The 18,929-nt window shown below is 46.8% G+C and overlaps 1 protein-coding gene across 3 annotated transcripts in view; it reads right to left on the bottom strand.

The window, feature by feature from the left end:
* The window catches only part of KDM2A (lysine demethylase 2A), a 770,935-nt gene that overhangs the window by 147,646 nt on the left and 604,360 nt on the right, over positions 1–18,929 (bottom strand). The gene's annotated exons all lie outside the window — the stretch shown is intronic.

Genomic DNA, 18,929 nt, shown 5'->3' with positions numbered 1-18,929 from the left:
GTGGTAACTTCCATTCTAAGTCCTTTATATGTCAAAGCAAACCCACAAGAAAAGCCTGCTTCACATTTACCTCTTGCTCACACGGCATGGCACCAACTTTGCTTGTCCCCATTGACTCAGTTAAGAGGACTTAACTTTATAAATCAGCAGGATTGATCCAACTGGATCAGTGTGTTAGGAAGAAGTGAACTAGAATAGGTTATCAATCAAAGCTATTGTATTGTTTTACTTTTCTTTTTACCTTACTCCATTCTCCAAGTACGAAACTCTAATGCAGGAATTACCTAGGAGGATTGTGGCAGTAGAGAGAGATCTCAGAGTACTTATCACCTGTTTACACGAACACCGGTCACTGGTGCAATATTGCCAGGAGCAGTGGTGATAAAATCCATCAGTGTAGCCCAGGAGTCTGCCACATTTGGTACGTTTAGACCAATTTCTAGAAAGTAACCAAACCTGCATGGTCTACTAGAATGGGCATGACTGACTGGAGATTGTCTAAGTAGCTTATATTAATGACAGCTATGCAAGCAGGGCCTTTATTACTATAAACAATGCACGTAAGCAGTCAGATGTGCATGTGCTAAATACTACAACAGTGTACACTGTGGCTAAATAGTTCCAGACAAACTGAAGTGGGACTGAAATACCATAGTAGAGCATGAATAGGCAAAGTCACGGATCCATGCATTTTTTTTATGGGCCACATGTGGGTACTATAGGTCTCACCAGCCACATAACCGTTCATTTACATACCAGTAACTGCCATTTTCTGTTTAAGTTATACCAATAACTAGACAGTTTGTCATTGCTATTGTATCATGGTGTACCATAGTATCCAAACCCACCATAGAGTAAGAACTGTTCTCAAGCTGCCATATTAGTCTTCATAAAATGGAGAGAAAAAATAAAAAGCTCACGTCAGTCCCTCTAAAAACCATCAGATTTCTCCATTATCCATCCTTAAGTTTAGAGAGGCTCATTTTTAATTTAATCTTAAGCACTAGCACACCACTCACGTCACTTGAACGCAGATATTGCCAGAACGCACTGTACCAATTATTTTTTTTTCATCACTAGAGCTCCACCCAATTTACCTTGCAAAATGCTACTAAATGTATCCGGATACTCATTCTGATAAGCTCACCTCACTAAAACAGCGGCTATGTACAAACAGGCTTAGGCAACTACCACTTGCACTACACATCAGTGATCTGCTACGGCATTGTATTTTTCTTTAACCACAAACCTCAGTACTATAAAATGTCCTTCCCTAATCCAGGCACCTTGATACACATTTAATAGCCGCCTCTGTCCATCACAGACTGGATGGCCACATATACAATTATTTCTCCTTCTGAGACCATGGCTCACCTCACTAAAACAGCGGCTATGTACAAACAGGCTTAGGCAACTACCTCTTGCACTACACATCAGTGATCTGCTACGGCATTGTATTTTTCTTTAACCACAAACCTCAGTACTATAAAATGTCCTTCCCTAATCCAGGCACCTTGATACACATTTAATAGCCGCCTCTGTCCATCACAGACTGGATGGCCACATATACAATTATTTCTCCTTCTGAGACCATGACCATCATCACATCACATTTTTTATTTTTGATCTATCAACTATAACTCAATTCAAATGTCACTAATAAGTTTTGATGTGTGTGAGTTGATGTGATCCCCAAAATAAGTTAACATGTTACTTTGCTTTTATACCTTATTTACCATTGGTGGATTACTCGTGTCACTATTTATTACAACCACGCTTGCCATCCTTTCTTTTACACTTTGCTGTGATGCACCTCTTTGCTGCTCATCACCTCTGTGAACTCTGCTCCTCCCCTTGTGCATGTAGTCTTCAAGCAAGTGTACAGTGCACGCTTATAGGATTGTTCTCAGATTGGACAGGAACCTCTCGCTCTGCTGCTACATGCAGGTTTCTCCTTTACAACCCTTGTTGGTACTTTCTTGCAGGACAAACTAATATTGTCCTACTACCACCTATACTGTTATAATGTCCTTGTGGTTGCTCATGGGGATTCTTTTTATCAACAGAGATGGCTCTGACCTGGAGTGCAACCTGTTCTGGTACAGGATTAGAGTCAGAACCAAAGAGAAAATTGAGCCTCTGCCGATAGCTGCGCTGCAGTAGAGGCACAGAGTTAGAGTCGGGATGCATAACAACTGGCTGTGCTTGTGCCGCACAACATCGGTCAAGCTCCGGCCAAATCTAGTTTGGGGTCCAACACAAGTGTTGTCACCTGAGTTGGTTTCAGTTGGCTGTTTAGGCTGGAGTGAAAGCCTGCATAAAGTCAGTAACTGTTCCCACTTGGACAGACTGCATATGGGAAGGGCCCCGACAGCAGTAATCAGACTGGAGGCTTCTGCTGTTATGTGAGTGCCAGAGGCAGTTGGATGCAGACTAAAGATTTGCAGCATGGTCTCCTTGAACATCTTTATTTGCTGCACGGAAGACTGTGCCCAGGAGAACTCGGTGTGCTGAGACCAGCTACACTATCTGTTCCGAAACTGGTGACATTGAGAAAGTGTCACTCAAATCTTGACACAGTCATGACCTCTCTGGAAGCAGAGGCAGGATGGGGTCAAGGTCAAGTTCCAATATTTTGTGCTTATATTTAGACTTTGACTTGCGTGAACATTTTGAGTGGGAAGTGGAGCAGTACAGGAACAGCCTTGTGAACGCAACCAGGTCCATGACTTTGGGAGGGACCTGGACCAAAGTTAAGACTGCGACAACTATACATGTTAGTCAATGCACAGCTTCAAATTCCGATCTCAAATCACCTTCAAGTGCATTAGTGATTTGGTCGCACAACTTCAAGACGTGGACAGAGCCCAGCACCAAGGCTTCCTGCAGTCAGGGCACAGCTTGAAACATGTTTTCTGTGGCGACATCATTCCCTATGCAAAAAGAGCAATTGATGGACAGATTCCTGCACAATCTCAAACATTCACCCCAGTACAGAGATCTGGGCCTAAATCCATTGTATATTTTGCTCCCCATGCCGTTCCAGTTCAGACCCAGCCATAAGCAAATCAGTCTGGACCCTGTTCTCCTTGGGAACAGTCCAGCCCAAACTGCCAGGCCAGGTCCTCCCTGGACACAAGCATTCTGGGACCGGTATCGGGGCAACACCCCTCATCAGCCAGGATCGATTGACTCCAGTGGCACAATGAGGCCAGGACCCACATCTGGGCAATTTATAAAAATAACAGATTTTAACAATTTTTGACACCAACAATATCGAATCAGGGAAGTACTTTTAGAGTTATGGATTTTACAAGAAAGTACGCGAAGAAAACAAGTTACTTACCTGTAACTTTGGTTCCCCAGTATTGGTAACTTTCATAGATTCTCATGCTTTGTATCATTCCCCGTCGTCAGAATGGGAGCCTCGGTAAATAAAAAATATCATAACCATAGAAACAAAAGAGAAAATAGGCTTAGGCCTCATCTCATTTTGTAGCATATCACCCTCTTTGTGTAAAAGAGCCCAAACTTTTGCCAGGACCAATCAGCACAGCCTCACCCTCTGGAACCTTCCTGAGAGAGCTCAGAGCCTCAGATTTTCGTAGCCGTTGTGCAAACAGCCACTACCTCAGTAAACCGGCAGAGCTTTCCCAGGGGAGGTGGGTGGGCGCATGAGAATCTATGAAAGTTACCATCACTGGGGAACCAAAGTTACAGGTAAGTAACTTGTTTTCTTACCCCAGTATTGGAACTTTCATAGATTCTCATGCTTTGTATCAGAATAGCTAGCAGTAAATCACAAAAGCACATTTTGGTAGACACTTGGCCTTACATAACCATCTCAATTTACAGTAAAAACTAGTACATGGTAATCAAGAAAAAACAATCATCACTGAACCAAATGTGCTTACCAGGATGGAGGGATTGTAGGGAAAGCTCACCTCTCAATGAAAAAGATTCCTGAGGACTGCTTGACCAACAGCAGCGTCATCTCGTCCCACCGACTCCAGGCAGTAGTGTTTCGTGAAGGTGTGTACACTGCTCCACGTTGCTGCCCTGCAAATGTCTTTGATAGCAACTCCAGCAAAAAGAGCCACTGAAGACGCCATCTCTCTTGTAGAATGAGCACGGGACCTTCTGTCCAAAGGTTTGCCCGCAGCCTGATGACAGAATTGAATTGCACTGGAGCTCCAGCGGGAAATGCCACTCTTAGCGAGAGGCAATCCCTTCCGTGGCGCACTGTAGGAAACAAATAACTGTGTAGACTTCCTGAAAGATTGTGTGCGCTCGAGATAGAATTTCAGACATCTCTGGACATCCAAAGAATGCAATGTTCGTTCCGCCTGGGTAGAAGGACGTGGAAAAAAAAAGGAATTCAAAATCAAGGGTTCATTCAGATGAAAATCCGAAGGCACCTTCGGCATGAATTTTGGGTTGGTTCTCAATATTAGCACATCCTTTTTGAACTGAAGAAATGGCTCCACTATGGACAGAGCCTGGAGTTCACTAACCCTCCTAGCCGATGTCAACGCTAAGAGGAGGGCTAGCTTCCAAGAGAGGAACTTCAAGTCCGCCCTGTGAATTGGCTCAAAGGGAGCTTTCATGAGCTGAGCTAGTACTAGGTTGAGTTGCCAGATCGGTGGAGGTGCTCGGACCGGAGGATACATCCAAAACAACCCTTTAAGGAACTGTTTTACAATCCTCGCGGACCATAGAGATGGCCCCGATGCCTTTCGTCGAAAACGCGATATGGCAGCCAGATGTACCTTGACAGAAGAGTGCGCCAGACCTGATTTAGCCAGCGACAGGATGTAAGGTAAAACCTGATGTGGCAGGGATTTATAAGGATGGAGTTTATTCCTCTGGCACCACAGACAAAACCTCTTCCATTTTGCCCTGTATGTCTTATTAGTGCTTGGCGCCCGCGCCGGAGACAAAACATCCCTGCACTCCCTGGAGAGATTCAGATGACGGAATTCTCTGTATTCAGGAGCCACGCTGTCAAGTGTAGTGACTTCGGATCCGGATGGAGCACCTGTCCCTGATCCCGCGACAACAGATGGAATCAGCGGCAAGCAAATTGGGCGATCCTGGGAGAGAAGCAGGAGTTCCGTGAACCAGAACTGCCGGGCCCACGCTGGAGCAATGAGAATCATCTTGCACGGTTCCGCCTTGACCTTCCTGAGAACTCGAGGAATGAGGGGAATGGGAGGAAAAGCGTAGCAAAATGCGCCGAACCAAGCAATCGAAAGGGCATTCCCCAGAGATCCTCGATGGCGAACCTTGATTGCGTAAAACCGACATTTGGCGTTCTCCGGGGACGCAAAGAGGTCTATGGTCGGAGTACCCCATACCTCGAACACTCCCTCCAGCGTGGCTTGGTCTAATTCCCACTCGTGAGTCACTTCCGTCTGACGACTCAGAGCATCCGCCGTGATGTTGAGGCATCCTGCTAGGTGCTCGGCTTGTAGGTCGATCTTGTGAGAAATTGCAAAATCCCAGATCGTCTGAGCTTCCTTTGACAGAGTTCGCGATCTTGTTCCCCCTTGCTTGTTGATGTAGTGCATGGCCGTCGTATTGTCCGTCCGGACCAGCACTGCACGATTCTGAATTCTGGGAAGGAATGCCAGTAGGCTAAGCGAATGGCCATCAGCTCCAAGAGGTTGATGTGGTTTAGGCTCTGTGCTGGACTCCAGTGACCGCTGATTTGAAGCTCCTGGAGTACCGCTCCCCAGCCTTCTAAGGAGGCATCTGTGGTCACCACCATAGGTGACGGTGGAGTCCGGAATGTTAATCCTACTGCGATGTTCTCCTTTACCAGCCACCACTCGCAGGCCTTGCGCATACCTGGTGTTACCCACACCTTGTCGTTGAATGACCCTTCTGCCTGGCGCCATTGTTTGTCTAACTCCTCCTGCAGAGGACGCATATGACGCCTGCAATGCGGTATTAATGGTATGCAGGATGATATCGATCAGAGTAAGGACTTGTACAGGCGAACCGACAAATATTTCCTCTGCAGCACTTGACGAGCGGAGGTGATCAGCTTGCGCTGACGCTCCTCCGACGGACGAGCGGTGCATAGTGTCGTGTCCAGAATAGCTTCAAGGAATCTTTGCGACCTGGAGGGTATCAGCACCGACTTGGACCTGTTGAGCTGAAGACCCAAGTGGGCGAACAACTGAATGCAAGTTGAAACGGCTTGAGAAGTTGCCTTGAGCGATGGAGCCTTGACGAGCCAGTCGTCCAAGTATGGGAACACTTCTAGGGATTGCTTTCTGAGAAAAGCAGCGACTGGTGCCAGCATCTTCGTGAATATCCAAGGTGCAGACCGAAGGCCAAACGGAAGCACTTTGAACTGGAAATGACTTGCCTACTGTGAAGCGTAGATATTGCCTGTGAGCTGGGTGGATTGGAACGTGGAAGTATGCATCCTCTAAATCCAGGGACGCCAAAAAAATCGCCCGGATTCAGTAGACGGAGAATATCCTGGAGAGTGACCATCCTGAAGGAGAGCTTGATGAGATAGGTGTTGAGCTCCCTTAGGTCTAGTATAGGACGCCACGTATCTGCCGTCTTCCGAACCAGGAAGAACCTGGAATAGAAACCCATGCCCCTCTGTGAAAGAGGCACCGGTTCTATTGCCCCCTTGATGAATAGTTGGTGGGCTTCGAGATGTAACAGTCGGAGATGTTTTGAGGGACGGGCGTCCGGAGCTCTCGTTGGAGGATGATCTTGGAATTCCAACGTATGGCCACTCTGAACAATATTCAAAACCCACCGGTCTGATGTTATAAGGACCCAGCTGTCCAGACAATAGGAGATCCTGCCCCCAACCGGTGTCTTTGGTAGGGGAGGAACAGTAGTCAGAACCAGGAGGCCGCTATTGCCTCTTGGCATTGCCTCGTCCCTGACGATTCGGACGTCCTCTCTGAGACTGACGAGAGAAAGACGCCGATTGACCTTGGCGTTGGTTCGAGAACTGAGCCTTGTATGATTGTCCTGACTGCGTTGAATACTGACGCTGGTTGCCTCTGTAAGAAGTGAACCCTCTTCCACGAGCTCCTCTGAATGGAACCTTCCGGTAATTTAAGGATCCCAAGGACTTTGCTGTGTCCGTGTCCTTCTTGATGCTCTGCAGGGCCTCATCGACATGCTTGCCAAAAAGCATTTCCCCGTCAAATGGAAGGTCCAGGATCTTATTTTGGACCTCCTGACGGAACCAGGTTGCCCTTAACCAGCCTTGACGGCGCAAGACCGCTGACCCTGCCAAAGCCCTGAAAGCGGTAGAGGCTATGTCCATAGCACAGTCAATGATCTCAGAGGAACATCTCTCTCCTTCCATGAGGACTTGCTTGGCCTCCTTCTGATTAGAGTCTGGTAGTAGATCAATAAACGGCTCCATGTCGCACCACATTTGGCGGTCGTACCTGCCTAGAATGGCTAATGAATTTGCTGCCCGAACCAACAAACTGGCCATGGTGGAAAATCTCTTCCCTACATTGTCCAGCCGCCTGCCATCCTTATCCGGAGGTGTAGTCAAAGGTGTTGAAGGATTCTTTGACTTGCTCTGTGCGGCCTGAGATATCACAGAGTCAGGCTTTGGTTGTCCAAGAAGACATGCAGGACTGCCCTCAGGGGCCTTGTATTTCTTCTCCAGCAGGGGAAGAACCGGGATGACAGTGGCCGGGTTCTGCATAATCTTGATTCCCTCATCCCACACATGCTCAATGATTGGAATCGACCTGACGGACTTTTTGTATTGTGCCTTAAAATCATATAGAAAACAGTCCGACTGTTCCACTGTGAGAGGCAGACCAAATCTATTGGATGCACGCTCCATAAGATTATGGAACCCCCCCAATATCTGCCGGAGGCGATACGTTCGTGTCCCGCCCTGTAGCATCCGGATCTTGCATTCCAGTATCATCAAGATCCACATCCGGATCCCCTGGATCAGTTAGTGGGACCACGTGCACCTCATCCTCTTCATCTGTATCAACCTCCTGTGTATCTTCATTGGCAGGTTCCGGATACGAAGTCTGAGGAACCACTACTGGTACCACCACTGGTGAGGTACGTGGTATATTTTTAGGGGGAGGTGGCAAGTCCACTGATGGCCCTCGCGGAGCCACTGATGTAGATGGATGCACTGGTTGAACGTCAGGGTGTGATGGAAATCGAGCTCTGTAGTCCTGCAACATCTGCAAGTTCGTAACCAGAGCAACTTGCATAGCTATCATGTCCTGTCTCAAAGTGCGAGGACGTACTTCCTGCTGAACATATTGTTGTTCCTCCTGCTCATCTTGTTCATAATAATCCTCAGTATTAATCTCTTGCTGCTTTACATGCAGATCTGAGGGACCGTAGGCATCCCCATACTGCTCAAACTCATCCTCCGACTCATCTAGCAGCATAGATGGCGGTAAAGGCGTAACCCGCCTAGGTGATGTCATCTCAGGTGTCATTTTCAACCTCTGTATTGAAAAAACAGAAATTTGACCCGTCGACGGCCCTGTCGTCGAAGGAATCCCAAGCGTCGACGAAATAGACGATGAAATAGTCGACGGCACAGTAGTCTTCGTCGACGGAGTGTGAATCGTCGTCGTCAATAAGGTCGTCGACGATGCTTGAATAGTCGTCGACGGTAGGATCGTCGACGGAGCCTTTTTCTTAGTCGACGGCAAGCTCGTCGACGGAGCTTTCTTCATCGTCGACGGGACAACTGTCGATGATCTCGTCGACGAGCTCGTCATCAGCATCGACGACGTCGCCGTCGTCGTGGTCTTAGTCGTCGAAACTGCCGTCGACAGGAGCTTCATGGAAACCGTCGTTGACGACGAGAATGAAGCTATCGTAGACGATGAAACAGGAGCAGACATCGTCGACGGTCCCGTTGACGAAACCAAGGAAACAGTTTTTACAGTGGAAATCGTCATCGACGTACCTGCTTTAATCACCGTCGACGGACGCAGTTTCTTCACAGGAGCCATCTGTGGATTTCCTGCAGAGTGTTTCTTAGCAGGCTATTCCTTCTGGGACAGAGGAGAAGATATAGAAACCTCCTTTTTGTCCCTAGAGGCTGTGTCCACACCAGCAGCCTGTCCCTGCCTCTCCTTTTCACTTTCGTGAGGAGATTTCATGGGACCAGCTTCCTCAGACCTTTCAGAGATCCCGTGAGGGGCTTTGACAGGGGGTTCTGCAGAGATGTAGGGAGATGACCTACCCCTCTTCTTTGATCTCCTGGAGGAAGTGCCAGAAATCGAATCTTCCTCATCTGAAGAAAGAACCTCCTTCCTGGTCTTCAGCTTTTGCAGCCATGTCAGCAGTCGACCCTCTCTGTCCCGCAAAGTCTTAGTAGATAGAGTCCGACAAATCTTGCAGTCTGTGGCCTTGTGTTCAGGGTATAAGCAGTAAATACAACTCTCATGCTTATCCTCAATGAAAAGTCTCTTCTTTCCACAAGAAGCACAGGGCCTGAATAAGGCTTTCTTTTCCCTATATGACATAATGTCACTATAGATGTTAAAATGTAAATATCTGAAATAAAAGTTGAGAAAACTGAGCAGAGCTCAGTGGAGACTCCCTAGCACAACGTGCGGTAGAAAAATCTGAGGCTCTGTCTGAGCTCTCTCAGGAAGGTTCCAGAGGGTGAGGCTGTGCTGATTGGTCCTGGCAAAAGTGTGGGCTCTTTTACACAAAGAGGGTGATATGCTGCAAAATGAGATTAGGCCTGAGCCTATTTTCTCTTTTGTTTCTATGGTTATGATATTTTTTATTTACCGAGGCTCCCATTCCGACGACGGGGAATGATACAAAGCATGAGAATCTATGAAAGTTCCAATACTGGGGTAATAACGGATTTTGAGGTATGAGCCTCAAATGCTGTAATGTTATCCTATGGGAGGAAAGACATTTACTGCAAACATACTTTTAGGCGAAGTTCGGTGTGCATTTTGGAACTTATGGTGCTAGGGGACCAAGGTCCAAAGAACCACCAACGGTTTTAGCTTGCCTGTCCTGGTGTGCCTGGGTGCAGAACTGCTGGACGGGTTAGGAGCCTTGAGCACTATACCATAGAAAGAAATGGGTATCTGATAACAAAGACTGCAAGGTGATACAACCCAAAGTGGGGATTTAGAACAATGGGTCTCAGTAGATTGTCGTGAACCTGGGCTGTGGAGCTCGGGTGCAGAGGTGTTTGGCTGGCTGGCCACTTGCATTGGAGGCTTGTTTGGTTTCTGCAGAGGGGTAAAAAACAAGACAGCAGGGCCACTCTCGGTGTGGATCTCACTGGTCCTGCAGTCACTTGTTGTGCAGGTCAGGTTTCCTCAGCTGTGGTGTCCGGACTGGACACAAACAAGCCTTGGCTGGTGCAGGTACTACCCAAACCAGGGTATTGGCGCAGGTGGAGGGGTAGAGGGGAGGTGGAGATACTACACTGACATTCTAGAACCAAAGATCTCCTCCTGATGTACTGATCCCTCGGTGGGCTCAATAGCCCACAACACAGTGTACCAAGCAGATGCGGCCAATGCCTGCAGAGGAGTGGCGGTTCCACCACTAGGGAGATGCTAGATAGTTAGCAAAGTGCTGGACAGTCCTCCAAGTGTTGGGGCGGATAAACAGCTTTTGGACGAGTCATCTTTGCCTGTTGAGGCAGCCAGGCAGGGCTGGCGGCAAGTTACATGCGGATCCCCCTGTTCTTGCGGGTTTGAATCTTTTCCCAGGTAGTTGAATCTGTCTGGTGTTGGGGAGGACCCCTAAATACTGAATTTAGGGGAGTTTTGGGGAGTATAGGGTAGTAGCGAATCGGCTACCCACCCCTGAGGGGCCTACACCCCCTATATGACCACTACCCGAATGTCAACACGAGCCGCGGACAGACACTATGGGAGAATGAACAGATGCCACATTCCGAGGGGAGACTGAGGAGGTGCTGAGGTGGTGGTACAATCGGTGTCGCATGCAATAGGTCTCGCATTTGCTTTAGTTGGAGCTTTTGGGTAAAAAAAAAAAATTGTCATTTACAACTCAATGTGTTATGGAGTGTATGTATATGGTGTGAAGTCGAATTATGTGAGCTGTATTGGAATTGTTAGTTGTGGAAATGTGTGGTGTGGAATTGTGTGGTGCGCAGTAGATTTGTGTAGTGTAATTGTGGCATTGTGTGGAGTGGAACTACGTGGATAGTACTTATGTGGTATTGAGTGTACTGGAACTATGTGGAGTGGGATTGTGTGTTATGGAGTGTAATTATGTGGAATGGTATTTTGGGCTGTCCGCTTTTGAGTGCGCATTACCAAACCTCTTGCCTACGGTATTTCACGGAGTGGAATCGACCACTCTCCAGCAATCACTGGAATTTTATGGACCAGACGGTCGCTGGCTGTAATATATGGCGTGAGCTCTGGCTTCCGCGAAGGCATGGGTCCTCTACTTGTCACCGGTGACTTCCCCGACTCTCAAAGCGTGGGATCAGTTGGTTGGCCCTAGGGGGTGGACCAAGTTCCCATCCCCTATGACCCCTATCGTGGACAACCCTGAGTTTCCGCCAGGATGTGAGTCTCCTGTTTTTCAGCGATGGCGAGAGGAGGGGTGTAAGAGGGTGGGCTCCCTCTTTGATTCGGACGGTGTGATCCCCTTCGCCCAACTGCGCAAAGACTATTTTGACCTGCCGAAAGCTGACGCCTTCCATTACTCGCAACTAGAACATTGGGTGACCCTACCCTCTAACTTCGCCTTAATGTCCCGTCCCTTGACCACTTTTGAGCGCTGGTTGGTTTGTAAGAAGGATGACCGGAAACTCATATCGGATCTGTATGCAATGATAATGAAGCGTCCTAAGCAGCAGCGGTCGAAGGCGCAGGTTAGGTAGGAGACTGAGTTGGGGCGCCCTCTAACGCGCAAGAAGTGGGGGCATGTTTTCTATCGCGCCCATCACACAGCATCTGACACGGCGGGAGCGAAATCTGCTTATACGGTGGCGGCATACTGGTACTATACTCTGGCGCACATTCAGTCTTGGGACCCTATTAAATCTGGCCTTTGCTGACGGGGGTGTGGTCACCCTGGCACCCTCGTTCCTTTGCTGTGGTGCTGCCCGAAACTGGTGCGGTGATCCTGGATGATCTTGATGAGGCGTTTCAGATCACGCTGCCCACGGAGCCTGCGCACACGCTGTTGGGTCTCCCTCACCCAAAGTCCTTTCCCTTGCGCACGTTGCGGGGCAGACAACTTGCGTTTGCGTTGCGGCAGGTTCTTTTGGCGCAGTGGGGCTCTCCGGCTGCGCCAAACCCGAGTGACGGGCTACAGAGACTTTGGCCCCTCCTTGCGATGGAGCGCCTATCGCTCAGAGTTGATGGGAAGGGATCGGAATACGCTAAGCCTTGGAGTCCTTTCTCGCAACTTCTGTCGAAGGAGTTGAGGGAAGTCACGTGCCCCAAATATTTGCTAATTCTTCAACTTATTCCTTTGGAACCGGTAGCGGCAACTGGGGTAGATTGACATATCTTTGACTAGGACTGTTGACCCCCGGGGATTTCGGTGTGGAGGATAGAGACTGATGCGGAGAGGGTGGGATTTTGGGGGGGGGGGGGGGGGGGGGGGGTGGAGGTTTGTTTGTCTTGTTTTCAAATTTTTCTTATAAAAGTGATACATGAGCAATTGCCTTGCAGGTCTGTCCTACACTAAATCATCTTCTTGCGGGGTCACACTCCGGGCTGTAGACCTGTGCGCTGTGTACTGCCCATTCCGTTTTGCTCTGCCGGCCGATGGTTGTAGGCCGTTGAGCTGTGTACTTTGGATGCGCATCACAGAATGAAAATGATTGATTCTAAAAAAGGATTTAAAAAACGTGCAAGTTTACAAACATCACAAAGGAGACAGATCAACCCTGACATCAGCAGCAGTTACATGTGCACGAAGCTTTGTGCTTATAAATGCAATTTAAAAAATAATTAAATATTTAGCATGTTCTAATGCTGAAGTCATTTGTGTCCATGAGGACATTGGTAGGTTCCAAAGGTGGTGCTTGTAAAAAGCAGCTAATATGTGCATCGGGAGGAGCCCACTGAACAAATAAGCTACATTTTTTGGGTGCTAAAACAAGTTTTGTGAATTGGTTCTGGGGCTATTAATAGAGAGATTTCAGGTGTGCTAGGTTTTATATTTTAAACAGGTAATTGATCTACAACATTGAACTTGGGAACTTTCCGAGAATAATTTACGAGTCACTGGGAACAGACAGCTTGCCAGAGTCATCACAGCAGGAAGTGAAATGAAATTGGTCATTACAGAAATACCTCATCATGCTACAAGGGCTTAAGAATATCACCTAATCGTAATATAACGGAGTTAACAAAAGTAGAAGCAAAGCGCAGTTCAAAGAAGGGGTACTGAAGAGAAGGGGAGGCTAAAGCTCATGACTGCGGAGTGCTGAGAGAAAATATTGAGTCTGAATGAATTTATGGCACCTCTTACCGCAAAGAGACTTAGAGGCATTTTGCACAGGAAGATAAGGCAATAGACTAGAGGCTGTGCTGAAATTACAAAGGAAGAAGCCCAGGCAACTGCATTAGTGAAAATAAGACTATATAAGAATATGGATTAATATCTGCAGGGACGGAACCTCCATTTGAACGGAGGAGAGTCGCCCCAAAGGTCAGAGCTGAAAAATAAAATGGTAATAAGGATAACTTATCTGTAATCCTAGTTCTCTTCCAGGGATATACTCATCAAAGTCATAAGTACTGAATAATCCCCGCCCACATGCGTGATCCCAGCGCATATAGAAATACACACACACACATACATATACACATACATACGAGAAGAAAAGGTTGCCGTAGCTTGAGCTGCACTTTCAGGAGACAAGTAAAGATCAAGGGAAATGAAGTTGTGCCCTTTGCGCCAACATCTTGACACAGGAGCGCGTGTTGAGGAGAAGCAACAGTGAACAGCAGGAGAAGGGAAATAAGGGGCGGGACAAGAACCAGCTGTCGGAGTACCTTCAGAAAGGCAATTAATACAACAAGCTTACAACGCGAGCCTGAGGCAAATGAAAAAGTAGTACACCGAGATTAACATATATGGCTAGAAGTGCAATGATTCAAGTAACAGTGGCAGCCTCCAGGACGGTACCAGAACAGCAAAAGGAGGAACAAGTGTAAACTATTGAAAAAGAAAACAAAGGAATTTTGAAAAGCATACGAAGGAACCAATGATAAGGGATGGGAGTACTAAAAGCCCGTAGAGTAGAAACATGTCTCGAAGAGACCGCGTATGCGCTGCCTTGGTTAGACCTAAAAATGGCTACCTGGCCACTTGCAATGGCTAGCAATGGAACCAGACATTACAGGGGCATATCTGCTCATGCAACCTGCCTTAGGGCTCTTAAGGCCTGCTGTAGGAGTGACTTACATATAGTACAGATAATGTACATTGGAACTGCACACAGGGAGTGGACAATGTTGCATTTTCGGAATACCTTACACCATTTCACACATCTTGCAATGGTACTGCATGCAGTTTATGTGTGTGTCCCTTTGGCCCATAGGGACCCTCTTTGGTACCCATGCCCTCGGTACTATAGGTACCATTTACCAGCGACTTAAAGGGGAGCTAAACTCCTTGCCAACTGGAAAACTGGACATGTAGTTTTGGGGCTACAACCATTGGTACTGGAGCCTGGTAAGCAGCCATCAGTCCACTGTCAGTCGAAAACCAGCATCTAGTAGTTCAAATGGGGGCAAAAAGTGTGTGGGGGTGCAGCTGCAAAGAGAAGTCCACTCCCTACAACTAATGCTGGTTAATTAACATTTTTGCATCAAGGCACTGGATTCCATTCCATCTCATCTTAATTTTTGTGTCTGCATGAAATGTATCTTGATTTTGACAGAAGGATATTGTTCCCCCATCCTTTTTGCCTTGACCACCATTACAACCCTCTTAATGTTTGCAATATGCAGCCATTGCCTGTAGTCTCAGACATTAAATAACTAATCCTCAGCACATTGGCCTACCGGAAAAAGTGGGTCAGCAGTCACCTACTATTGCCAACATGTAAAATAACATTGCCTGTTCAACACAACTGCCCCAGTAGGTGCTCACTAAAAAAGTACTCCCAACTAGAAGTCTTGTGTGTGTGCAGTCTTGACCCACTCCAACTCATGCAATATCCCTTCACACCCTTGCCCATTTTCTATGCTCTCATGCAGTTGCAGGGTGGGGAGAGAATGTTTTTGCTCTTCATCATGCAGGGTAAGCTAGAACATATTGTATGGGATGCGCATTAGGTACAATTCACAGGGTTGAGATTGTTTATGCTAGAGAATTGTGCAGAATGTACATCTCTGCCTTGAAGCCAACATGGGAACCGGGCCAGCTTCTGTGAGTGACCTAGACGCAGACCAGTACGGCCAGCCTTGTTTTTGCAACAGAAGGAAGGGGGAGAAATTTCTAGAAATCTCTCCTTGGGTGAGTAAAAGGTATTAAAGACAGGGAATCTTGAATTTCAGATAGAAGCTCGCCTGCATTGTCACAGGGACTTTCAATGTTCCCGACCAAGACTTCTGACTGACTGTAAAGGGCTCCCTAGTCGTGCTGGCCAGAATGTTGAAAGACTTGAGATTATATATTTCTATAACTTACTTTGTGGATATATGCTAGGAGTTTCATTACTCTATGTATATTTCATATGTTTTTCTGCTGTGTATACATGCTCTTTATATTTGATTTCTTTCATTAGACATCTGGGAAGTGCATTGCAAAATACATTTTGTCTTCCTTTTAAAAGAACAATTGTTACTTACCTGTAAACAGGTGGTTCTCCAGTATTGGTGTCTTTCATAGATTCACATGCTTGAATATTCCCCGTCGTCGGAGTGGGAGTCCCACGTTAAATAATATAGCAATATATACAGTAATAATATATACGTAATCATCTAAAACAGAGATATAAATAGGTGATCAACATCAAGAATGTCCCTATATGAAATCTCCATAGAGATACATGGAGAGAGAAAAAAGACATTCGCAGTCTGTCATTATGTTGGTCCAAACTACGGCCAATCAGGCGCCAGCTCCTCTCTAGAACATTCTCCACAGAGCTCCTCACCTCAGATTTTCGTAGCACCAGAGTGACTTTAGAGTTTATGAGGAGAAGAGAGCCTCTGAAGGGAGGAGGGAGGGTCGCACGTGAATCTATGAAAGACACCAATACTGGAGAACCACCTGTTTACAGGTAAGTAACAATTGTTCTTCTCCAGTATTGGGGTGTCTTTCATAGATTCACATGCTTGAATATAGAATAGATAGCAGTAACAATTAGCATTGTTTCCATAATCATATTAAACTGAAATCGTAATGACAATCAACATCCTTATATATGTGATATCATTCAATATCTATATAAGTGCAAATGAGCCACTATTCAACGGTAAATGGAAACAATATGGAGGAGGGAAGGAAGAGGCTCACCTTATTTAAAAAGATTGCGAAGCACTGCCTGCCCAACTGCAGCATCCTTTTCGTTTAAAGCCGCCAAACAGTAGTGTCTTGTAAAAGTATGTCTGCTCGACCATGTAGCTGCTCTGCAGATTTGATGTAAAGGCACTCCAGCAAATAAGGCGGTTGAGGATGACATTGCTCTAGTGGAGTGAGCCCTCACTGGTGACTGCAAAGGCTTGTTCGCCTTTTGATGGCAGAAGACGATGGCGGCTGACACCCAACGTGCAATTGTTGGTTTTGTAACTGGACGTCCCTTGTGAAAACGCCCATAATCTATGAAGAGCTGATCCGATCTTCGAAAAGAAGCTGTTCTGCTGATGTAGAACTTTAAACATCGTTTCACATCCAGGGAATGTAATTGTTGCTCCGCAGGAGTTTGAGGTTTAGCAAATAAAGTCTTTAAGATCACTGGTTCGTTAATATGGAAGTCTGAAGGCACTTTAGGCAAGAATGTTGGATTAGTGCGCAGTACTACAGAATCTGGTTTGAACTGTAGGAAAGGAGGATTTATTGTAAAAGCGTGGATGTCACGGATGCGACGTGAAGACGTTAGTGCTAGAAGAAGAGCCACCTTCCATGTCAGATACTTCAAATCGACCTTGTGTATTGGTTCGAACGGTGGTCTCATTAATTGTGCCAACACGATGTTAAGGTGCCACAATGGAGGAGGGCGTCTAACAGGTGGGAATTTACGAAATAACCCTTTGAAGAATTGATGCATTATCCTCGAAGAGCAAAGGGAAGTTGAACCATCCTGACGGAAACGAGAAATTGCCGCCAGAAAAACTCTCAAGGTTGCAAGAGAAAGTCCGGATTTAGCCAATTGTAAGAAGAACGGTAGCAGTTGTTCTGGTGTAGAGTGAATTGGATGAACCCCAGTAGATGCACACCAATGGCAGAATCTCCTCCACTTTAATTTGTACGTTTTCACCGTAGAAGGAGCCATCGCCTGAGCCAAGATGTCTCTACAGTCCTGTGGAATATCTAGATGGGCAAATTCACAGTGCTCAGGTTCCAAGCTGATAAGCTCAGTGATGAGGGATTCGGATGACAAACTTGCCCCTTGCTCATTGTAAGTAGATCTGCACGAGGATGTAGAAGGATGGGTTCGCATTGGGAAAGTAGGAGTAATTCCGAGAACCATGCCTGTCGAGGCCATCGTGGGGCTATGAGAAGTAGATGGCAGGGCTGCCTCCGCATCTTCCACAGGACACGAGGTACGAGAGGGATTGGGGGAAAAGCGTAGGCAAACAGATTGTACCAGTTCATCAAAAGGGCATTGCCCCGTGACCCTTGATGGGGATGCCAGCTTGCATAATCTCGGCATTTCCGGTTCTCTGGTGTGGCAAAGAGATCCAGCTGTGGACGACCCCATCGTCGAAATATCATCTCTAGAGTTGGTTGATGTAGCTCCCATTCGTGGGTCGATGAGGAGGATCTGCTCAGGGAATCCGCCAGAATATTGGATACCCCCGGTAGATGAACTGCTGCAATCGTGATGCGATGGTCGAGAGACCAGTCCCAGATCGACTGAGCTAGTCGAGACAGTTTCGGAGATTTTGTTCCGCCCTGCTTGTTTATGTAGTGCATGCAGGTTGTATTGTCCATCTGTATTAGGACTGTTTCTCCTTGGATTAAAGGAAGGAACGACTTGAGAGCTAGAAATATAGCCAAGAGCTCCAACCTGTTGATGTGCCAGGTTTTTTGACATATCGTCCACTTCCCCTTTATTGACAAATCCTCCAGATGAGCACCCCATCCTTCTAGAGAGGCGTCTGTTATTGTCATGTCTGGTACTACCGACAGAAATGAAATTCCTTTCATTAGATTTGATGGCTGTGTCCACCATTTGAGTGCCGAATTCATACGGTCTGACGCTTACGTCGTCGTTGAACGAGCCAGTAACTTGACGCCATTGGATGTCTAGTTCTTCTTGGATGGGGCGTGTATTTAATCTGCAATGAGGGATCAAAGCAATACACGATGACACCATCCCTATAAATGACTTTAATAGTCTTACAGAAACTGACCTTTTTGATCGTATAAGGAAAACCAATCGAAGAATCCTTTGTAGACGGTCTTGGGAGAGAAACGCCTTTGTTGACACTGTATCCAATGTTGCTCCTAGAAATTCTTTGCGATGAGATGGGAGTAGTTGGGACTTTATGGAATTTATGGATAGTCCTAAGGAGCGAAACACCTCTTGACAAAGACGTGTGTCCCGTAGAAGTTGAGTTTCCGATTGCGATTTTAGGAGACAGTCGTCCAGGTATGGGAAGATTTGAACACCCTGGAGACGTAAGAAAGCTACCACAGGAGCGAGCACTTTCCTAAACACTCAAGGGGCTGATCGTAGACCGAAAGGTAATACCTTGAACTGGAAATCCTTTTGACCGACTCGAAAGCGTAGAAATTTC

Source organism: Triturus cristatus, chromosome 4_1, assembly GCF_964204655.1.
Source record: "Triturus cristatus chromosome 4_1, aTriCri1.1, whole genome shotgun sequence".
Lineage (NCBI taxonomy): Eukaryota > Metazoa > Chordata > Amphibia > Caudata > Salamandridae > Triturus > Triturus cristatus.
The sequence above is the reverse complement of the archived record's forward strand: the minus strand, read 5'-3'. Positions and strand labels throughout refer to the sequence as shown.